We start from the raw sequence: 25041 nt of genomic DNA, 5'->3' as shown, positions 1-25041 counted from the left end.
GCTGTATAGTATACTCACTGCAGCTGGCTTGGCCATGCTGTGGATCTGCCAGGACCAGGTGATCATCATGCTGCTGCTTGGTGGGGCTGATCTCCCTGAATGGGGTTGCAATGCCAATCCCTCAATTTTGGCCTGGCTGATTTTTCATTGTGTTGGAGGAGTAGCCAGGCCAAATCTGAGTGAGTGGTCTTGCTCCCATCACAGCGAGCAGCCCCACAAAGCAGCTGCAGGATGAGCAACATGGCCAGCCTGGCTGCAGTGAGTGTACTTACTATACAGCTGTTTGTTGTTATTCATGAGAAGGTCAGGGGCCATAAGTGTATTGTGCGTTGGCCACACTGATAGGTTAATCTGGCCCTGCCCTTGTCATAAACTTTACGGCATATTGTGCAGTGTGCACGTTCAGCTGGTAACACTAATAATACGCTTATTGTTGTAGTCTTAAGGGATTGTCATTATGTCTCCTTTTGGTTATGTAAGACTAGCTTGCTTAAAGAATGCATTTGCCTCGTGTTCATATCATTGGGACTAATTACCACAATTTACATAATCTATCAAACAATCCCATGATCCTCTGAAAATTTATATACACCCACTAGTTTTGTACTACATAATACAGTATAACAAGCATATAACAAGTGGTGCACAAAATATTTATATATGCCACAAGCTCCTATGGGCAGATTAAATATTTTCTCAGTGGTATATACCAACTTCATTTATCACCTCAGAATGGAATAGTATATTTGACAGCACAAATAGTTTCCTTATGGATATTTTGTGTAACTTTAAATGTTGTCTTACAATTAAAATGACAAAAAAATTCAAAACATCCAGAAGGTATAATGATTTCTCTAAGTGCTGTTTCACTTAAATGCTGTTTCACTTAAAAAAATTATACACTACCAATTATTAATTCAGGAGGTGGGAAATAGAAACATGAAGTTATAATGTTGTTTTAAACAAAAGTATGTAAAGCTCTCAAATATTCAATTATAAATGAGGCAATCACTAACTTTAATTTATCCATTCCTCCTGTGAAGACAGTTTCATTTAGTCCACCTTCAGAGTCTTGTGCAGTTATGTAGTATTAGGCCATTTCATAATTTTAAAAAGAGAGTTAAGTACTCATGGAATGTTCAAGATAGACAGGAATGATAAATGAATCATCTATTCAGAAATGAAGGAGAAGAAGGATGATCCAGTGGTTAGGGTACTGGCATGGGACTCAGAAGTCCCTACTCTATCATATTTCCTGTGTTTAGATAAGTCACTTTGTCTTTTTGTGCCTCAATTCTCCATCTGTAAAAATGAGGACAATACCATATGAGCAATTACTTACTTATATTGCTCTACCAGTCTATTCTATTCCTGACCTGTTCAGTTCATCTGTAATGAAATGTGCCAACCAGGGTGTGATGGAGGCTGACTGCATGTAGGCAGAAAAGAGCACCATGGCTTCACCTAGGCATCCATCTACCAACACTTGGGGGACAATGCAAGAGCCCACTTTGAAGTTCCATTTCTGACACCTTGCTGATCTTACCAGAGTGGATGTGGGCAGCAAGGCAAAAGGCATGGGAAAGTGAGAACAAAGACCTTTGGCTAGATTGAATGATAGGTCCTCAAGGATGGGGGACAGACTGAGACCTAGACCCCTGCAGATTAGGGATCTGGGATAAGATAGGCCTGCCTAGGACTGTAGGTAAGATAGACATGCATGTAGAACTTACTGTTTTAAAAATCCTTTTCATTATGTTATGCTTGGTTCCTGCTGTTAAGATTAAACAATACTCTGTTTTAAGAAGGCTGTTTTGGTCACTGAATCCACAGGTCACTGGAAGAACTGCAAGTGCCTGAACCCAGTCAGACCTGCTTGGTAAACACAGTTGATATACAAGGAACTGTAGCCCAGGCCCCAGTTGAAGGGTGGAAGAATAGTAGAATTCTACCTGGAGGGTGGTGCAGGCACAAGATCCGAGATCTGAGGAGGATGTGCTCAGGTGCAGCCAGCCTGATAACCATAACAGAGGGCACCAGTTGTGATAGTGGCTTTTTTAACATGGACATGGACACTTGTCCACCAGGAACTTGACTGAGATCACCAACTCCTTTTAGCTGACACACAGTGACAGGGCAACCTTTAGCAACCATCATCTGGGTCAGATTCAAGCCAGTGATTCAAGTCAGAGTCCATATCCTATCATCAGTCTCTTGTTACATCATCCCTACTTCTAAGACTCTTTTGTACATTTATTGTATTTATCTAGATATAATCACATGGAGTACAAATAGTTGCAGTGTGGTGAGTCATGCAACACAAAGGGTGCTTACAGGGTGAAGAAGGTGTCTTAAAATAGCCAAATACCTCATTAATTAATAGCATATAATGATTTTTAGGGCTCAGTGCAGTAAGATATTGACTCACTCTCAATGTGAAATAGACAAGATGTCTAGTTAAGAGTAGATTGCAACCTGTATTTCTTTTTAATGGTTTTGAATAATCCAAAATCTAAACACCATTTTCCTAATTAACAACTCTAGAACTAAGGAGTTAGCATAATTGTTTAGTGAAATAGAGCCTTACTGTAAAACACAGCAATTTAAAAAAAAAAGAAACATTTACTCATAAAGGCTTTTAATAATAACTCAAGAGATTTTATTGTTTTTTCTGTTTGTTTTAACTTGGGGAGAATGTTCAGTTTTAAAAAGGGTATACCCCCATGCAAGTTACAGTTGTGATAATTACATGCTGTATGTCATACAAATACAATACCTACTAACTTTAAAGCTTTTAGAAATTATAATGGACACAGATAGATGTTGCAACATTTAAAAATAAAACTAAAACAACAAAAACAGTCTTGAGTCTCATCAGAATTCATCAGCAATCAGAGTTTAATTCCATGGTACTGTACGGTTATCTGTCAACCATTCATGCAATTAAGAGAAAATATCTACCAGCGTTTCCATGGTGCTAAAGCATTCCAGTAGAACAACCAGCCCACACAGGACCTAGAAGCTATAAAATATTAATTCAGTACAAGCATGCGTTCGATTATCTCAACATTTATTACAGGCTATAGTAATTCAGTCCTAACAAATTGTTCCGTTAAATAGAATATTGCCAAATACTACAATGCTCTGCAATGATTCGTTTTAAAAAAACATTATTTTCAAACAATGTTATTTATTTTGGGATTAGAAATGTAGACCTGATAGAAAAGCTTTCATGTTAACAATGTAGAAATCATAAATGACAGCAAAGGATAAAGGTTGAGTGACGCACTGATTATGTCGCATACAATAGAGGCGTAGTTCAACCTGCTTAGAGGCCACTGAGGAGATTCTACTACGTGATCAAGAAAAGAGTTTGATTTCCCCGTGAGCCTTTAGTCAGTTCAGAAATCGCAGCTATAGCAAAGGTGAGTGTCAAAGCAAGAGAAAGCAGTTGAGCAGTTTTCAAAGGAGGTGCCCTATTGTAAGAGGTAAAAAATCCAAAGGGAGAGGGAGCTTGAAATTCTTTCTCTGCCCTAACATAATTTATCTACTGCATGGCACTGGGATAACAGTGCATACTATCGGTTTCACTGTAACAAATGAAAAGTGGTCCCTTCACTGCAGTAGTAGCAGCTTATCATAGGTTATTAATGTAATGTGTCCACAGTGCTCACATTTTGGAGAAACTGTTCTTCTGCCAGTAAAGACATACGATAAGCATCTGCCAAGATAATAGACTCGCCTATTATAAGGATATGGCTTTCACTTAGTTTTCATTAGCCCTTTCCCTGCCCTCGCTGAGATCTTTGTTTTCGCGTTCTGCAGCCACCATCTTTTTATCCTTCCTCCATCACAGCCTGGGGAAGTGGACACTTCAGTGATCAGTGCTGATGTAATTCTGTGACTTGGATTTTGATACATTTGTACTGCGTTAGCAGCACCTTACTCCATGAATAGTCCCACTGGTTTCATTGGAGCTATTTGAGAAGTACGATAATACTCTCGGTATGAGTGAGGATATCAGAACCTTAATTAATTCCATTTCTACTTGCCTGGAGAGGTTTTTGCTCTTTAGTTCGTGTGTGTATGCGACATTGTCCCAGTGTTCTTTTTCTGAACAGTATATGTATATGGTCTAGTCATGCTTATTTGATTTTAAATGTTTATTCATACAAGAGTGAAGTTCATCCTTGTGCAAAAAGCCAGTATAAGTCCTATGAAGCATTTAACTCCCATTTAAGTCCTCCAAATGGGGCTTATGTGGTGCATAGACCTGGAACTTGCCCTCTGCACAATGTTGAATTTCACCCACTAGCTCATACAGAACCCTAAAACAGACTAATACTCTGGGAAACCAGGCATGGACTAAATAATTGTGCCCAATCCCACAACCCTTACTCTTGTGAATAATCCTTACTCATCTGATAGTCCTGATAGTGATGATTGCAGGATTGGGTCCTAAATGGAGTTGTGCTGCTATACCAGACTAAAGATTGCTGTTTCCATGGCTATTGTAGGTTTAAAGGCAGCACTATGCAATATTTCAGTACTGATGCAAAAAGCCTGGGAACAGACTTACTGTGTCCTATGCTATAAATACCTAACATTGGTACTTTGTAGAATATATTGCTTCATGTAGGATGCAGAGAACTCTGGAAGGAACAAAGATAAAATATGTTTGCCCCATGTCTACTCTTTAGAGATGTGTAGATGAAAGGACCATCACAGCTCCTCAGTATTCCTTTCATCAGCTCCTTTATGTGATGCTTTCTGTTCAGGCCATTGCTAGAAAGGAAAAGAAGAAAAGTTGGAAGCCTGTTGGGAAAATACCATGCAATCAGTTTCTGAGGATATGATCATATATTTAATCATTAATTTAATACACTGTCACTTGTTCACAATTAAAAACATGCATAATAAAAAGATCACACTCATAACGCTATCTTTAAAACGATTCTCAACCAAAGGTCAGCTTTCAGCAACCAGTTATTATATTTCCTTACATGACTGGAGTGCTGTGAGCATACATTTTAAATGATGTTAGTCATAGAATAATAGGAAGTAGAGTCATAATGCCAAATTAGGTCATCTAGTTTATTCCCCTGCCAATGAAACATAAAGGGGGAGGGGGAAACAGGCCTGTGCCCTTTTTTTGCTTCTTATGATATATAAAGAAAGTCTGAAGGTGGAGTTTTTTGTTGTGTCTTAGCATTAGAAATTCATCTCCTATGTAGTCTGGAAAACTCTGATGACTATAGAACTAGTGAGAGGATAGTGTCATAAGGGCTAAAAGTGTGAAATTTGAGTAATTGAGAGGGGAAGGATTTGTAGTCCGATTATTTTACAGTGTTTTGTTTATCTTTGTTAATATTTATTTTACTCCAATGTCCAATTAACATTTCAGAGAAATTAAGCCTTTGTTAAAACCCAACACCCCACTCATTCAGTTAAAGTTTGAGAGCTAACAGTGCACATCCTCTGAGATTTCCAACAAATTTTCCAGAAAAACAAGGAAAGATCAATGTTAATATTCCTGATATTTTAAAGATAAAACAGGAACAAACAAATCCTTTTAAATAAAATATTTCAATCCTTCATTATTGACAATCATGAAGTAAAAAAAAGGTACAAGCATACTTTTCTAAACATACTGTTTAGGTCATCATTAATATCATCCCATTACTTCCTCCACATTTTCCTGCATATTTGATCATTGGTTCTTAGATCCTTCAGATATTTGTAGACTGTTGTCATGTCCCATTCCACTCTTAGCTGACACTTAGCCGAGTCACTCAGTATATACAGTAGTGACAACAAAATTTAGTTTGTTCAGTCTTTCCTAATACATCAAGCCCCTCTATCCTTTTACTCATTTTTATTGTTTTCCTCCAGCCTCCTGCAGTTTATCTACATCCTTCTAGTAATGGGGTGGCTAGAACAGAATGGAATATACAGTGGCAACAAGGCAGAGAGTGTGGAGATCTGAACGCACAAGACAATGATCAGATCTGGACAAGGTGTAATCTTGAGTTTGGGGTTTGCATTTAACAACATCTAAATATTGCATGCTGCTTTTGTGAGCTTTTTGCCTCAGATGGTGGAACTCTCATGCTAATATCTGATTTCAACAGATTTTTGCCATCTTGAATTGTGGAAATGTTGGGAAGTCAGCTGTTCTCATAAGTTTTGTTCATCTCATAAGATTTCTTGTTTGTTCATCCAAAATCTCACCAGAATGGCTGTTTGAGAAAACTACAGCCCCATCTGTTCAGGGTCAGAAGGAAGTCTCCATCTGATTTTAGACCCAGCCCAAGCTATAATGGAGATTCACATGGTATGGGTCGATAGCTCAGCAGATAGACAAGCAGATTGGAGCCAACATCATAGTGGATTCAGAATCTGAATTGTCTGAAATTTGAAGTGGTATTGATTTGAAGTTATTGTTGCAGTTCATACTTAGTACAAGGTCAATCAGTAATCATGCTGCTTGTTAAGTTATCTTTGGTGGCAATAATGACCCAACAGCTGACACTTCATGCTATGGCAAAAGTTGCTGCATATAACAGAGAAACATATTTTGGCACAAAATCAAAGAATGTTTTTCCCTATAGATATCCACCTGAGTGAACTCATTAGATTGATGGGCACTACCTATCATTAGCCAGGCACTCCAGTGGTGCTACATACAATTATGAAATATTAATCATAACCAGCAGTAGTAACCTAAGAATTGTGTCCCTACTACAGTACCCAGTTTCCCTGACTTAGTGAGAACAGTTCTATTTTTCATCCTAATAAAACCTGATTCACCTGTGACATCTGCATTCCCCATTATATATCTTAAAAACAGTCAAACAAAAACAGACCTTGCTCCAAGTGCAGCATTCATTGAAATACATACTGGGTTGCTGAATCATAACCCTAAGCTTATTTATATAAAACAAAAATCAGTTGGTTTTTCACCAGAGATGTGAATTGTACCATTTTTTCTCTTGTATTGCTAATGAGATATTTAACCCTTAATGCATTTTAAGCCTTCAGTCACAATATGTTAACATGGCAGTTTATTATGACTGTTTAATATGACATTAGATTTATTTTGTTCTGTACTGTATGAAGATCAGTAATACTTTTCCAGATCTCCATCTTCTGCAATCATCTTCCCTTACTATTATTCCTTTAGTGTATGCTGTTGCTGTACATCCGAACTCACACAGGGAAGGATGGTGTCAAACCCTGAACCCATTCTTCTTGTGGGGATTGATCATTTGTATGATCTAGGGTAGATCAGACTTATGCTGATAGAGGGAGATAGAAGAGATTTTTTTGTGGTACTGAATTGCTTCTCAGACCTCATAAATATTGTGGATATAGAATACTGAAATCTTCAAGAAATGATACAGAATATTAATATTACTTTAAACTCCAGACTCAGGGAGTTACCTGACAATTAGATATCCCATTGTGTACAGTATTCCAGCTTGGCATTGATTCTTTAAGTTTTAGGAGAATTACATTAGGGCCTGAAAAGTGACATGTGGGTGTAGGATCTGTTTATTCTATTGCATATCTGCATTATAGCTAGCCTGTTGTGTAGATAGCATGAGAATGAGAGGGATATTTTGATGATGGGATTTTTGTCAGTCTATCAGCTCATTCTTTATTAAATTACACTGTATGATTTTATGAGTTAATAGATTAAATTATTTGTACAATTATATATTTTCATATTATATTTCATATTATATATGCTTAACTTGGTTTCTCGTGATTTTGGTTATATGGGCAGCTAGTGAGTGATATTTTCAATATGTGGCAAAAGTGAGGCATTTGATAGTTGTGGCTTGGAACAAATTTGTTCTGAGATTTTTCATGTTTTGTTTTTCTTTTGTTGACTGAAAGCCTATGTAATTTCCTGGCTACCTTGAGTTTCAGCAGAGCAGCTCTGTTGATCTCAGTCCTCTTTCTTTCTGGTCTTCAAAATCCTTTGCCTGTGGACCTTTTTTTGACTAGCCTGATATAAGCTAGTTTTGATACCTCTTTCTCTTGAGAGCAAACCTTGCCAGCTCCTCCTATTTCTTGTAGTGAAACTTGTGCAGTTCTACTATGCAGAGCATGGAGCCTAGCGGTGGGGGGCTGCCTCCCTGGCCATACTCACTGGGCCTATGGCAGAATTAGAGGATCTACCATGAAGCTGATCCTCTCATCCCTCCTTTTCCTGTTGGGAGGATTGGGTGGGGGTGCTGAGGCCCCTGTCTCACAACAGTTGTAGAGTGGGAGATACAGGTTTTAGACTCATAGAAGCTGGGAAGATAGGGCAGAAAGAAGTTGGGTCCGTTTGTAAATATCATAAGTAAGGGACTTTAATTTAAACCCGATAAAAAGTGCACAAATTTGACTTACAGAGTACCAGTAAAAATAATTGTATAGAACTATCACCCTTTCAGATAATCCACATTTAAGAGAAAAACCACACCTAGCTAAAACCTTTCAGCTGAGATTTAACTTGCCCTAAGTACTAAACTAGACTGAACTCCTGGGTTTGGAGACCTTTATAGAATCCATTGGCTCCACACAACTGTCTCCCTTTGGTTTAAACCCCCTTCCATCTCTCCCTGCAATTCCTTTCCTCCCTTTTTGTCCCCATTTTTTGTGTTCACATGCTTCCTCCCCACTTTTCCATTTTATTTGTCTGGCCAGAAGGAAATAAGGGGCCACCAACTGCATCCACCAAAAAAAAACCAAACCCAAAAATACCCCCAAAAAAACCAAACCCCAAAACAGAATAAGAAGAAACCAAATAATTGTGGGTCATTTCCTACTCCTGAATGGGGAGCTGCAGTTCTATCTTTGTGCGATACTGCATTCCTTACAAAAGGTGATGCTGCTGGACTAAATAGCAGCACACATCAGCTTCCCAAGTGATTCATCGCATGACCTAAAATGGAGCCTACCAGCTGGGAGACACATGTCCTCTCCTAGTTCCAGAGAAAACTGATCCCCAAGGTAAAACTCCCCAAGTTTCTATGTTTTCAGATGAGGGCAATAAGAAGAAGAAAGGAAGAAGTTAGCTTCCCCCTCACTGCCCACTCCTGTAGCCTGCATTTGGGTTCTCCTTCCTTATCTTCCCCATAAGACTTTACATTCAGCTCAGTAAGGGAACTACTTAATGCTACTAATATATGCTTCTGAATTAACTGTTTAACAGCTCCTCTCCTTGGGTTCCATAAGTAGTCCTCCTCCCAGTAATAAACCTAGCCAAAATAATATTGTTATTATGTCTCAAAGTTACTTAGCCCTTCTAAAATTTCAACCACAACACATAACTCCAACCTTCTGTGGCAGTGAATCCAAAGTACCAAATGCGTAGCATGAGAAATAAGGCTTCCTTTTATTTATTCTAAATGTACTTGTTATTAATTTCAAGGGATCTTTGTCTTTGATTATGGGCGAACACAAGGAGAGGTTATGGTACGTGCACACCAGCCCCTTCATAGGTTTCTTTCCCTTTCAGTCATGAGTTTTATTCAGGTTTTCTACAACTTGGTGTCATGTTCTTTTGGCTGAAATTTGGTAGGTACAGATACAGCAATATTGATTTTGGCTGTAACAAGAGGCTTCTTGGATCTCCCACAGCTGTCAGTGACACAAATCCATGCAGGTATCTGACACAATCGTGTTTCATTTTGCAATTGCCAGCTGCTGTCCAGGAGCAGATGGATCTTTGGGAGTTCTTTTCTGTTACTGAATATAAAGAACTTTCAGCAGTGGTCAGGTGGAGAGAAAAAATTCTGAGCTTCACCTCATGGAGTTTTTCTTGAAATGTTATTCTTGTGGGAGAGAATTGGAGTGGAGTAGAATTTGGAGGTCAAACCTCCTCCTTAAAGGTGTAGGGTAACCTGGTTTGTGCTGAAAGGAGCTATCCTGTAGATACATCTGCTACTCTATTGCCCTCCCCCATCTATCTTTCAGTCTGTCTGGATATCTTCTGTTCCTGTGCCTCTATTTCTCCATCTACCTATCCATCTATTCTTCTAGGTATATACATAGTCCTTATCACCATGGTGACTGAGTGCCCTGGCAACATTTTAGTTAAGGGGATGGAAGAAGGACCCCTTGATATTTAAAATTACGTATTTCTTATCTAGAGTGTGTATTGCTCATTGTAAGAGCTTACTCAATGGAGATTGTTGTCAGTGACTTTGCCTTCGTATAGTGAAAGAGGTGAGAGTGGATCAAGGTATCCATTCATATTTATGCTTACTATTTTATGATTTTAGTTTCTATAATGACCTCTCCAGATGTCTTTAACATCAATTTGCCTGTGGTTTCTTTTCTTTAACTCGTAAGCTTGATATATCATACTGACTTTTCCTGCAGACCAGAGTTGCAGTATGGGGAAATCTCTATACAGTAGGGACTGACATGGAGTATGGCTGTTTCTGTAGAATAATAAACACTTCTTAACATGGCAGGAGCTTGCTCCTGTTGTTTAGCTGACCTGCCATGGGACTATGGCTGAATGGTGGAGAGTTTTCACTTTGACCTGCATTATTTATTCTGCACGTTTGTCTTTTTTTTTTTTTTTGAGTGGCAAGGAAATCTTTTCCTTGCTTCTCTTGTTTCCTGCCATGTTGTGGGTAAAGGTGGGTTGGGGTGTCTGTGTGTTCACAACAGACCTGCCAAGTCCCACTCATCTGATGAGCGATTCACTCCTTTGGGGTTAATTTTAAGTAGCCTCTTAGAGAATTTCACTCTTGCAATGAAGGAATTTGCAACATATCTCAGAGGACCTGTCAAGGTTCCTTCCCCACTCTGAACACTAGGGTACAGATGTGGGTACCTGCATGAAAAACCCCCTAAGCTTATTTTTACCAGCTTAGGTTAAAACTTCCCCAAGGTATAAACTATTTTACCTTTTGCCCTTGGACTTTATTGCTGCTACCACCAAGCGTCTAACAAATATATAACAGGGAAAGAGCCCGCTTGGAACGGTCTTTTCCCCCCAAATCCTCCCAAACCCTACAGCCCCTTTCCTGGAGAAGGCTTGATAAAAATCCTCATCAATTTGCATTGGTGAACACAGACCCAAACCCTTGGATCTTAAGAACAATGAACAAGCAATCATGTTCTTAAAAGAAGAATTTTAATTGAAGACAAAGTAAAAGAATCACCTCTGTAAAATCAGGATGGTAAATACCTTACAGGGTAATCAGATTCAAAACATAGAGAATCCCTCTAAGCAAAACCTTAAGTTACAAAAAGACCCAAAACCAGGAATATACATTCCATTCAGCACAGCTTATTTTCTCAGTTATTTAAAGAAAACAGAATCTAACGCTGTCATGAATATAAAGGGAAGGGTAAACCCCTTTGAAATCCCTCCTGGCCAGGGGAAAGCTCCTCTCACCTGTAAAGGGTTAAGAAGCTAAAGGTAACCTCGCTGGCACCTGACCAAAATGACCAATGAGGAGACAAGATACTTTTAAAAGCTGGGAGGAGGGAGAGAAACAAAGGGTCTGTGTCTGTCTGTAGTCGTCTTGGCCGGGGATAGACCAGGAATGGAGTCTTAGAACTTTTAGTAAGTAATCTAGCTAGGTATGTGTTAGATTATGATTTCTTTAAATGGCTGAGAAAAGCATTGTGCTGAATAGAATAACTATTTCTGTCTGTGTATCTTTTTTGTAACTTAAGGTTTTGCCTAGAGGGGTTCTCTATGTTTTTGAATCTAATTACCCTGTAAGATATCTACCATCCTGATTTTACAGGGGGGATTTCTTTATTTCTATTTACTTCTATTTTTTATTAAAAGTCTTCTTGTAAAAAAACTGAATGCTTTTTCATTGTTCTCAGATCCAAGGGTTTGGGTCTGTGGTCACCTATGCAAATTGGTGAGGCTTTTTATCCAACATTTCCCAGGAAAGGGGGGGTGCAAGTGTTGGGAGGATTGTTCATTGTTCTTAAGATCCAAGGGTCTGGGTCTGTAGTCACCTAGGCAAATTGGTGAGGCTTTTTACCAAACCTGGTCCAGGAAGTGGGGTGCAGGGTTTTGGGAAGTATTTTGGGGGGAAAGACGCGTCCAAACAGCTCTTCCCCAGTGACCAGTATTAGTTTGGTGGTGGTAGCGGCCAGTCCAAGGACAACAGGGGGAATATTTTGTACCTTGGGGAAGTTTTGACCTAAGCTGGTAAAGATAAGCTTAGGAGGTTTTTTTCATGCAGGTCCCCACATCTGTACCCTAGAGTTCAGAGTGGGGGAGGAACCTTGACAAACGCATATCTAGCTAGATTGCTTACTAAGTTCTAAGACTCCATTCCTTTTCTGTTCCTGGCAAAAGCATCACACAGACAGAGAGAACCTTTGTTTCTCCCCCCCAGCTTTGAAAGTATCTTGTCTCCTCATTGGTCATTTTGGTCAGGTGCCAGCGAGGTTATCCTAGCTTCTTAACCCTTTACAGGTGAAAGGGTTTTTCCTCTGGCCAGGAGGGATTTTAAAGGTGTTTACCCTTCCCTTTATATTTATGACAGGACCATTTAAAATCTCACTCTCAGAAAGGACACCTATTTAAATCGTCACAGCTTGAAAACCATGCCTAGGGATGCCTTTCTGTGTTTGGATTTATTTGGTGGCTTTTTGTATTGTGTTGAGCAGCTGATGTCAATTCAGCAGTCATACTAAATATCCTTTTAAAACATTTTGGATCTCTTTCTTCTTGTATTTTTATATGCATTTTGTCTTCACTGTTTCATTGGTGCTCCTGCTCCTTCATAAACATAATATCTGTCTTTGGCTCTTAATAGGCTGTATTAATTCTAAATGTATAGGCCATTTGTGGTTTATTTGGACAGTTAAGAATACTTTATAAGACAGCACAGTGTGAATAAAGGGGATTTATTACTCATTTTTGCATGAATGTAAGCCAATCCTTTTCCTCCATATTCCCCATAGGCTGTGCAACTTCAAAAGAAATTCAAATCAAGATAAAAAGGAACATTTCAAGCTTTTTTTGGTGGTTTCTTACCTCAGCTCTTTTTTTCTTTATTTTAAAATTGTGAGAGAATTTAGTGCTCATGAAATTGTGGAGCTAATAGTGCTAGTGTGAGCCCGGAATACTTCAGGCACATGTTATGCAAGCTGTCCCACATAGCTCTCTGCCAATTAACCTCAATCTTGGCCTGCAACTGCCTTGATGTTCCACTCTTGGGCCTGCGTTAAGCAGATTGCAACCTGTGTGTTGACTTTATGATTTGAAGTAATGGTATGTTGTGCAACCCTGAGAAGGTTGGAACTCCCAGTAATGGGATTTAGTCAGACTGGGGCTCTTGAACCTGGGACGGTGGTATAAAATTTAACCTTAAGCTAAGGGAAAATGTAGTTAATAATTAGGAGTCTGTTTTGTTGAAGTCAGTTCTGTTTATGACAGGTTTCAGAGTAACAGCCGTGTTAGTCTGTATTCGCAAAAAGAAAAGGAGTACTTGTGGCACCTTAGAGACTAACCAATTTATTTGAGCATGAGCTTTCGTGAGCTACAGCTCACTTCATCGGATGCATACCGTGGAAACTGCAGAAGACATTATATACACACAGAGACCATGAAACAATACCTCCTCCCACCCCACTGTCCTGCTGGTAATAGCTTATCTAAAGTGATCATCAAGTTGGGCCATTTCCAGCACAAATCCAGGTTTTCTCACCCTCCACCCCCCCACACACAAACTCATTCTCCTGCTGGTAATAGCCCATCCAAAGTGACAACTCTCTTCACAATGTGCATGATAATCAAGGTGGGCCATTTCCAGCACAAATCCAGGTTTTCTCACCCCCCCACCCCCATACACACACAAACTCACTCTCCTGCTGGCAATAGCTCATCCAAACTGACCACTCTCCTGTTCTGTTTATGATGGATTAAATTAAAGAATGTGGTGTTACTGAAAGAATATTTTTGTATTAACGGGTCTTGGTCTATGAGTTAATTGGAATTTATATAAATGGAGAGAGGAAGATTGATTCTTTTGAGTGGATATAGGGGGTTATAGGTAATTTCTTCCCTAAAAGAGCTGAGTTGAACAGATCATCAGATGAGGTCTCTGGTAAAGTTAGGTTACTGTTGGGGTAATATGAACAAAGGGGTTGAAATGATGTCCTATTCTTTTGGCCAGGAGTTTAGGGATTTTTTAAATCTTGTTTTTGGTGTTAATTAGCACATAATTCCTTAAATTAGGTTAGTAGTAGCAATTTATCTTTTGTATTTTGAAATTTCCTCCTTCTAATTAAAATTAAGAGTTATGAAAATAATTCTTACAAAGTTCTTTGATGAACCCCCAACCCCTCCAAATCAGTGCTCAAGTGTGCCCGTAACCTGCCTACAACTAGCTTGGCACAGCCCCTTCACACATACCAGGTGAAATCCTGGACCTTCACGGGGAGAATTTCATCTCCCCTATGAAATTTCTGGAATATGTTGTGTAGCGGGCTCTGAGTATGCATAGGTGCAGAAAGACGTGGACCATATTGGCTCAGTCATTGAAGAAAGGCTTGTGCAATCATAGGACTTTTTATAAGAGTTAAAATCCAGGCAGCCCACTAGTGTCCTGCTGCTTGCCAGGTATTTTCTGGCATGCACAAGCCCAGAATTTGGCTCCATCAATCCGTTATTTTCAAAATAGAGGCAGAGGTTATTGTGGCTCCATTGCAGCAGCAAATTATGTTGCAGTAACTTGAGTTTGTTTCATGTAATTTAGTCTGTGTTCAATGAAAATATACTTCTACTATGGCAATATATGCTTCATATGGTACATACATGCTATAATACAGGACACTTAGAGATAAAGGTGAGCACGAAGCATGATAACGCTTAGCTTTCTCCAAATGTGGAGTTGTTTGGAGATGGGGTTCCAGTTTGGGCCCTTTATAGAGGTAAGCCAGAGCTGTGAAGATAATACATGTATCAGAACTTTCCCAAAGATCAATGTGTGTGTCAGAGGGGATGGGTTTTGAGTTCTGGGTTTTAGCCACCTCTGCTTTATCACACCAGAGTATTGCATGAACTCTGTTAAAATGTTTGATTGATAAGCACCAAGACTATAGTGGGGTGAAAATTAATTGGAAAATGTGATATTTATAAAAAATCCCTATAGCTCCACAGGCAGGGGACCAGGTTCGTATTTTAGCCAGAATATTTACATACTGTTAAGGTGCTGAGTTAAACATTTTCTTCTATGAAAGTCTTCCCTGCGTATAACCTATCTGTTTTGTAGTTCTGTTGATCTTTCTTTTATTATTCTGCAATATGTGATCACAAAAGACAATCTTGCTGATGAGAAAAGCCACTCGGGAAAAAAAAAGTATGCTTATCCTTAAATCTATACTGCATATTGTGCATGGATTTAGTATTTCAAAAAGCCATTTGCATTACTTTTATGACTTTCTCTCTTTAAAGTCTGTTCAGTGATGGTATATTACTCAGATATGTGTGGGTAGCGAATTACCTAAGATGTCAAACTATGTGTGGTTAATTGACAATAGACCATTTTAGTGTATTAAGTATCCATTAAAAACAACATACTTTTTCTAGATAGACACTGTGCAGTACACTCCTAAAATAACATGACCTGACATAACATGGAGAGCTAGCTTGTAGATAATATAATGAGCCAAATGTGAAGAAAAGGGCTATTTGTTTGGATTATGTATTTACTACCCATTTTGGTTATATCTCATAAAGAATAAATCTAGTGAATTTATGGTCTTCTGTTTGAGAATTAGCAGGTATAGTACTGCTGTTAGCTGACCAGCCATATTATTTTCTGATTTGTTCAGCACTATGCAGTATGTCAGTTTTCTAGTTAGTACATCTTCATAGCTGGAAGTTTTCAGGCAGAGCAGAAATAGGTTCCTTTAAACTTACTGTGAGACATCACTAATTCTAGCAATATATTTTTTCCAGAGGTTATTTTCTCTGAGATGCAATGAAAGGAGATCTATATTGTTGTAGTATTTTTTTAAGAATGAAAGCTAGATATTTTCCTTGATGAAGAGGTGGGAGTGGGAACAGTTGTAAATACATATATCTTAATTCATGCAAGCCTTTGCCGTTTGGTATTCACCAACTCAAATAAATAAGCATACCCATGAGGCAGAGCAGTGGATTTATGCAATTAGGCTAAAGCTGAGTTCAGGCATCCTGTACTCATCCAAGTGGCCAGGATGGGTGTTGGGCAGATGTGCAGGGTCAGGAGTATGGGAAACCCTGCACAGCGATGAATACCCCAACTTGCCCCACTCCTCTGCTGGCCCACCATGCTCTCCTCTTCCATGCTCGCTGCATTGCTCCCACACATCTGGTTTCCACTTCCACAGTAGAGCTGTCCCTGTTTTGCTACAATGGAGATGCTCTATGGCTGAGGAGGAATGTACTGGATTTGTCCCCACTGCAAAATCCTCCAAAACCATGCTGACATGAGGTCTAGGGAAGCTCTATAAGAGGCGGTATCTGGCCGTCTACTTTGCGCACAGCTCTGTAATGGAGTTTTAATACTTACATTTTCAAAAGAAAATTATGAAGAAATGCATGGAAATCAGTTAAAAAAATTCAGAATAACTGAATTTTAACTAGCTAATGTAAAGCACTACAGGCTTGTCCCCATCAATCAAACTTGAGTGCAAATTAGATGTACTTCTCAGTTCTCAACAATTATAGCTAAAGATAATGCAGCAAGTAAAATACTGCTGTTAAAATGTTGTCACTCTGCAGTGTAGCTGACTGTATCTGGAAATTATAAGCCTACAACAGAATTTTGTTTGAATTTTGAAATAATTAAAGGAAAAAAGAAAAGAGACAGACAAAATCTTTGGTGGCACTGATAAATTTGACTAAACTGTATCATTTCTATTAAAAAAGCAATTATTACTGTTATTGGATTCATCATACTGTCATTGTTTTATTGCTGATTTTGATTCCGGCATCTTTCTTTTTTTAAACACACAAGATAGTGCACGTACAACTTTGCATTGGTATTCAGGAAGAAGCTGCAGGTCTGCATTCATGACAGCCTATTTAAAATGTGCAAGAAAAGGAGTCTTCTGTAACAAAGTTATGCTGTATTGATTTACATTCAAGTTTTTATGTATTGTATGTGTCATTTCTAATAGGGAAAAAAATCCACATTATTTTGTGTTTGAAAAGATTTTGATGCTGAATGTGAATCTATATGGTAAAGAAAATATAAAGGAGATTTATTTTGAATATCTGCAATGGTTTTTATTCAAAATGAACTTTATTTACAGTACATATTTAAAAAAATACTTAAAACGCAATACTAATATCTATGTAAAGTTACGCGTTTTACATCAAATCCTTATCTGGCCTGTCCCAAAGTACGTTTTGGGAAAGAATATCCTTTGCATTGCAAAATTAACTTGTTACTTCAATGGGCATACCTAGGCCTTCTGTGGGAAGTGTAGAAATTCCAAGCTGAATTCTTCACTTAGCACATTTAAGTGGCAGAAGATTAAACAAAATACTCCCATAATTAAAGAAAATGTATTACTACTAGAATTTTTTAGAAACACAATGTATTACCAAATGAAAATCTTTTCTTTTTTTGTGGGGTGCTGCCAAATGAGAAAGGGACTGACCTGAGGAAGCAACATGTAGCTCCTCTTTCAGTTTGAAAAGATATCTGATAAACATGAGTTACACAACGTCTGATAAACATCTTGAATGGAGAATTATACTGACAATATAGTGAATATATTGCTGCAGTGAAATAGACCTATATAGTTAAACAGAGCTCTTTACTTTTTCCGTATTGCAATTTCTCAGTTAATTATTGACATTTCTGATAGGGTCCATCGGTAAAGAATTGACCCAGTAGCTTTAGTTGAAAAAGAAAACAAACCAACAAGAAATTCTATAGAGAGCTGGTTAATGCTGTACCCTCAATTTGACTTGAAATGATAAAAGTGCTTGAAATCAACCTTGATTTGAGTTCAAGTTGTAGTCTCCAACTCACAGTGGTTAACTGTGGCAGAATGTTGAACATGGGGATGCCGAACCTGCCAGTGCTAAATTATAGTCCCATATCTAGGAGATGGGTGGCATCATTGCCATCTCCTGCTCCTGATCTCCATGCCATTTCTCCTCCATTTCACCCATCCCCTCTTCTTTCACAGTTTTCCTTTGCCCCCTTTCTCCTTCTGGAAACGTATGCTGAAATAAACATTTTGTAACTCTAAGCTTCAAACTAAGGGCCAGACTGTGGCCAGCCCCTGGGTGGGTGTGCAAAGAGTTTCTCCAGTCTCTGTATCCCATTCAGGGAATGGCCACAACTATCCTTACACGTGGCCGCTGAGCATGCAGGCAACTCCAGTCTCCCTTCAGATGTATAACCCTCCCTATAGGGAGCAGAAAGTAAGCATGGCCAAGGTCTTGCTCCTTTCTTGTTACCCACTAGTGGACCTGCAATCCAGTCTCATTTTATGGAGTAACAGCATTAGCAGCTCAGTGTTTATTTATATTAACTTCATTAATAGCCATCATGGGTTTATGCAGGATTTGTATGTCTCTCTTGTTTGAGAACTCCTTGGGGAAACAGGCACTATCTCCAGTTATTAAAAATATCCACCTGCTTATAGCAGCGCAGAGGGCTTATTTTCTCATTTGTATGAAATGCCTAGCATGCAGCTGGTGCTATGCAAATTGCAAGTAATAATTAATAGTTAATGATTGCAGCCTTTATTTTTCTGTATCAATCCTGATACATAAGTAAGAGGGAGAAATGAAATGTTTCCGCAGAATTTTTCTAATAGTTGGGCTTCAACTTTGAGAAGTGTGTGAGGTTAGCTTTCTTTGATCCAAATGTTCAGATTGGGTTCCTAAAGGTAGGCACCTAAAGCCATATATAGGCACATAAATTGGTATCCTGATCTTCCCAAAAAAAGTGCAGGTGCTCAGCACTTCTGAAAATCAGGGCCTTATTTAGGTACCTAAATCCATAGATAGGCATCAAACTTTGCCACTCAAGACTGAAAATTTAGACCTCTGTTTTTCACCTACATTAGTTTTCAGTAGTGAAAAGACTGCTTTTAACATTCTGTAAAAAGAAAAGGAGTACATGTGGCACCTTAGAGACTAACAAATTTATTACAGCATAAGCTTTTGTGAGACAGCTCACTTCATCGGATACATAAGCTTATGCTCTAATAAATTTGTTAGTCTCTAAGGTGCCACAAATACTCCTTTTCTTTTTACGGATACAGACTAACACGGCTGCTACTCTGAAACCTGTCATTTAACATTCTGCGTTCCTACATTTAGGGAAAGAATCAGCAGAGGAAAGAATATGATGTAGAACTTGGGGGCAAAATGCAAAACATGCAGCACAGTACAAGAGAAACATCTATGAATTTTTTTTTAATCTGCATGTACTCTTTATTAATGCTTTCTTTAGAAGTGACTACAGCAGAACAAATTCTGTTTCTCTGCCCCTTCTTACTTTGATGGTCAAACTAAAGGAGCAGATCACCAGTAGTGCAGAAAAGGTACATGTGGCTGTGTCTCAAGATACACTAGAGCAATAAAATCACAGAGAAATACTCTAATGATAATGGATCTCAGGATCTTTCAGGAAAGACCATTAGAATAAGATCACCAGCATATTTCAGTTAGATATTAAGGATGGAGAAAACCATGTGAGTTTTGTGAATGAAGATATAATTGAAGTCTATTAAAAACTGCCATAAAAGGTCTAAAATGAAATCCTATTTATAGAAACATTATGACTGTTAAAGATATTAAAAAAGGAAATTGAGGGAGATACTTGAATGCCAGGACAAACAGTTTTCATTAGATAGACTTATGCAAGTCAGTAAAAATAAGAGAAGCTATAAGAACATTATTAAACTTATTTAAAAAAAAGGAAAAACAAGAGCCTAAGAAGAAAGAAAAATAACATTTAACTGCACTGCTGGATAAAGATGAGTAATAATGTTAGCCTTATCAGTTATTACTCATAAAGTGCAGTTCTGTTCTAAAAATGACTTTATAAAAACTGCAGACTGGGGTTCTGTGTTTGTTGTATCCCAGTGATTTCCAGACAAATGTGCTCATGTTTACAAATGAAAAGATATTTTTTTTAACTGCCAGCCATGCAAACTCAGGGCTTATCTAAAAGGGGGACAGCCAGGAAAGTTAATCCCAATTGTACATATAAAATGATGGGGTCTAAATTAGCTGTTACCACTCAAGAAAGAGATCTTGGAGTCATTGTGGATAGTTCTTTGAAAACATCCACTCAGTGTGCAGCGGCAGTCAAAAAAGCAAACAGAATGTTGGGAATTATTAAGAAAGGGATAGATAATAAAACAAAAAATATCAGATTGCCGCTATATAAATCCATGGTTCATCCCCATCTTGAATACTGTGCGCAGATGTGGTCGCCCCATCTCAAAAAAGGTACATTGGACTTGGAAAAGGTTCAGAAAAGGGCAAAAAAAAAAAAATTAGGGGTATGAAACGGCTGCTGTATGAGGAGAGATTAATAAGACTGGGACTTTTCAGCTTGGAAAAGAGACCACTAAGGGGGGGGATATGATAGAGGTCTATAAAATCATGACTGGTGTGGAGAAAATAAATAAGGAAGTGTTATTTACTCTTTCTCATAACTAGGGGTCACTAAATTAAAATTAATAAGCAACAAGTTTAAAAAAAGCAAAAGGAAGTTTTTTTCACACAATGCACAGTCAACCTGTGGAACTCCTTGCCAAAGGATGTTGTGAAGGCCAAGACTATAACAGGGTTCAAAAACGAACTAGATAAATTCATGGAGGATATGTCCATCAATGGCTATGAGCCAGGTTAGGCAGGGATGGTATCCCTAGCCTCTGTTTGCCAGAAGCTGGGAATGGGCGACAGGGCATGGATCACTTGATGATTACCTGTTCTGTTCATTCCCGCTGGGGCACCTGGCATTGGTCACTGTCAGAAGACAGGATACTGGGCTAGATGGACCTTTGGTCTGATCCAGTATGGCCGTTCTTATGTTCTTAATTAACAAAAGGTGTTAATTAACCCCTGTGTGAACACCTTCATTCAGAATTAAAATGGGTGCTCAACCCTTTTTTGAAAACCAAGCCCCTTCAAATTGTCTCAGGCTGGGCACCCAAAATCACTAGACTCTTGAAAATCTTGGCTCATGTCCTTTCCATCCTTGGCCCTTCTGCTCTTTTATCCTTGAAGTTAGTTTCTTTTTTCCTCTGCATATATTAGAAGATATTTATTTGAATATAATTCTGAATGGAATGCAGTCTACAGATATTTTGAGCATAAGTAATGTCACCTTCTGGATGTGCTGCTTTTGCTTTGGGTTTTCTATAGCGCTGCTTTTGCAGAGCTTTAGAGCGGCTGAGATTGGGGAAATTTACTTCAAGGATAATAACATCTGTCTTGACTAACAGCTTTTTTATCAAGACTGTTACAATAGAGGCTATTTAAAATTTGCCTGGGTAAATTGCTATTTTGTAAGCTACTCCATTTAAATTATTCAGATGCTGTTACTATGGTACTGCAAGCTTTGTTTGTTCATATTGTGGAGGAAGGTCTAATGGTCCCCTAGTGTCCTCTGAACTGTAGAAAATCTAATTAAAGGAAAAAATACTTTGCTGTGTGTGTACAAGATTCACAGCAAAACTGCTGAATACCTTTTTCAGTGTTTTTTTTTAATGTGTGTAATTGGCAGAAGTGGGGTTTCTAATAGAATACACTATTTATCTATATTTCTGGCTGCATGGGTGCAAATGCTCCAACATCCAGCTTCTGCTGATTCAGGTCTGCCATGTTCCACCTCTCTGACGGAGAACCCTGCAGGTTGGCGATCAGCTGCATAAGAAAGAGCTTTTTTTTTTTATTGGTTCCAAATTAAATGCTTTTCAATTTATTTGAGTGTCCCGTGTCTGTGTTTTGTGTGACATGGTAAAATATTTGGAAATTTAATCCCAATTAAATTTAAATGTAATTAAATGTTGCACCCTTTATGCTACGACACTAGTGGTAAATCCAATGGTACATCCTTTACTCTTACTGGATCTGGCTATCAGAGCAACATACATTTTTAAACCAGCATTTGCATATTTCTTTAGTTACTCAGTCAATTCTGCAAGCTATTCAATGCAACAAACAACATAAGAAAGAAACGGATTTAGATATTTTTTCATATATCCATCTGTCTAGTGTTTGAATCCATATCCCAGGTCTATGATTCTGAGAGAAGGAGTCTTGAGTAAGTTCGCCCTTGTGCAGGCTGCTGAATTACTCCATGGATTGTAACTCTTATTAAACACAATCAGATTGCTTCTTTTAAACAAGCCATTTTTATAACCGGCAATTTTATATAACTTCCATAGATTTGTACTGCAAGGGCCACACCATCACTTGCCTTAGCAGGAGTACAGAAGAGGGTGCAAGAAGTCTGGCCCCTTAGTCCCATGCACAGGGGCTAATCACAGCATCAGTTGCACTCCCTCTCAAGAGAACTGGCTTGAGATGTCGCCAACAGACACACCACCTTCTCCGAAGGGGAGAGTGAAGGAACATAAATCCACACCATGTAGAATCAAGCACAGGAGTTTATTACGTACAGCGCTGGTGCAGTGTCACCTTGCTTATTAGGCTCAGAGACACTGCAGAACAATTAATTACAGTAGATTATATAGGGTGCTCACTGGGTGGAGAGAAGCAACGGGGATGGATTTTCCCAAGCCTCTAGATAGGTTCTAACAGCAAGACAAGATAAGCACAATAAGCCAATGGTCTAAAAGATTACATAATGGCTCAACCCAAGCTTAAATTAACATATTGCTGACACACAATGTCTATTAAAATGTACCGGTTAAATCCTAATTTTGGAGTTCCAGGGGAATGAGGTAGCAGCTCTCCCGGTTGAGTAACAGGTACATTCCTGGAGATTTAAAGCAAAAAGGCAGTAATTAGTACTTAACAATAACAATTGTTTATAAATTTACCCTTGCATTTCTGTGGGCTAGGATTGGCATACATCTGTGAGGGGAGGGTGTCATAACTCATGTCAATTATATTGGGCCTCTCCCTGAACTCTGTCTGGGATCTGAGGGGTATTGTACCACTAACTCTTCCCTGCATTAGGGAGTAACCATGAGGCCTTTCTCAGCGCTTCATGTGTCTATAACTCGCAATAAGGACGCCCAATTACATTTGGAGTTATGCTGACTCCACTCACTGACTTGAAACACACAAGGTTATCTGTTTACCCCAGCTTTCTCTTAGCTATGTATTGTTCTCTGTTAGCCAGCCTCCATGACCCAGGCCAAGCTGTGGACTCCAGGCCTGTATGAAAAGTTCTTAGCAGAAACTGCAGTTAAGATCTTACATCCACATTAAATGGATTATGGCTCTTCAGAGAGGCAAGTGCAGGACAATAACCTCTCTCCCAGTCTTTATCAGCCAGGGGAACTGGGCCTACGTGGGGTAGGTATCCACATGATTCACCTTTTTGAAGGGAATATGATCAATCTGTCCTGCTGTCCCTGAAAGCACAATATCTCTGGGGGCTCCTATACAACCCTAGCACATTCTATCTTTATACATCTACATTCACATGATGACTTTACTTTCACTCTTTTCCTGCTGTCAGTTTTTTGGCTAAATCTTGGTGTTTATTCACTTTTTGCTCAGTCTTTTCTCTGGCAAACTCCCATTAAAGTCAGTGACGTCAGGATTTGGCCTACACACCATGTAGTGCCAGTGGTTTTACTATTTTTATCCGGGATCAGGCCCCCCCCCCCCTTTTTTTTTTTTTTTTACTTTGTCATCTGTATATTGCATCCTTTTCAGATGTCATCTCCATGATTAAGTTTTGGTTACTTATCTCTCTACCTTACTTTAATCTAGGTTCACTGCTAAAAATCTATTATGTTCATCTATATTCATCCTATTCATTTTGTTTATGCAATCGCTCTATGCTTGTTTCAGGTCATGAGTAAATATTACACCCCTTTTGAAATTTTTTCCTCTTTATGCATTTACAAGATTGACAAGTTGAAGTTTTAATGTGACCCTAGTTTGACTGACTATTGATTGGGATACACATACACCAAAAGCCGAGAAAGAGACTGAGAAAAAGCAAGTGATGGATTGGATCACGAGATTTAAAACACCCACAAGTGCTGTTCTTTATCCAAAATGAAGGATCATAATTGTTTCAATCATACATTTTATATTTCTAGACTTATTGTGTATGAAGAGGACTCTAGCTAATTTGATATCACTTCTGAACTACCAGTATGTTATAGTCCCAGTCATAAAAAAGCATTACTTTGGAATAATGAGCACAACGTGAACCCAGAATATTCGAAGGTTCATTTAAGGCTGTGTAGTGTGTAGGGCTTGGATGACTCCATAGTGGTTTTTTCATCTGGTTCCATTTCTTATTCTCATTTCCAACACCATTCTCTGAAGTTTTCAGCCAGCTGAATGTTGCCATGTTGCTTTCTGGACACATGTAGAAAATTTTTGCAGACTTTACTTGCAAGGTAGGTCAATGAGTGTTATCTCTGTCTTATTGGTGGGGATATTAGAGACAGAGAAATTTAATTGTTATGCATATGTTACACTGCAATAAAACACTCACAGCTGGTCCATGTTAGTTGGCTTGGGCTGCCAGGCTATAAAATTGCAGTGTAGACTTTCAGGCTCAGGCTGGAGTCCAGGCTCTGAGACCCTCCTCCCTCGCAGGGTCTTAGAACCTTGGCTCCAGCACAAGCCCAAATGTCTACACGGGAATTTTATATCTCCACAGCCCAAGCCCTGCGAGCCCAAATCAGTTGAGGTGGGGCAACTGTGGCTGAGATGGTGCAGCTATTTTATTGCAGTGTAGACATATCCACAGAGAGCCAGTAGCTGAGCCAGGATTAGAATACAGTTGACCTCAATGAAGGACTGGTGTGAGTGAGAGCAGAATGCATTCTAACATGTAGCAACATAACAGAATTTATAGAATAACCCCG

General features: G+C 38.8%; 2 long non-coding RNA genes across 2 annotated transcripts in view; one reads left to right on the top strand and one right to left on the bottom strand.

Moving 5' to 3' along the window:
- Positions 1-2678: 2678 nt before the first annotated feature.
- The window catches only part of LOC142073119 (uncharacterized), a 36629-nt gene continuing 14266 nt past the window's right edge, over positions 2679-25041 (bottom strand). Inside the window, exons 2-3 of the long non-coding RNA XR_012669800.1 lie at positions 22887-22958; positions 2679-4785 (exon numbers count right to left, since the gene is read on the bottom strand). This is a non-coding gene — a long non-coding RNA (uncharacterized LOC142073119). The remainder of the gene's footprint in view (positions 4786-22886; positions 22959-25041) is intronic.
- Positions 3364-25041, top strand: part of LOC142073120 (uncharacterized) — a 46554-nt gene continuing 24876 nt past the window's right edge. The window contains exon 1 of the long non-coding RNA XR_012669801.1: positions 3364-3425. This is a non-coding gene — a long non-coding RNA (uncharacterized LOC142073120). The remainder of the gene's footprint in view (positions 3426-25041) is intronic.

This window comes from Caretta caretta, chromosome 8 (assembly GCF_965140235.1).
Source record: "Caretta caretta isolate rCarCar2 chromosome 8, rCarCar1.hap1, whole genome shotgun sequence".
NCBI lineage: Eukaryota > Metazoa > Chordata > Testudines > Cheloniidae > Caretta > Caretta caretta.
Note: the sequence above shows the minus strand (reverse complement) of the source record. Positions and strands in the feature narration are given on the sequence as shown.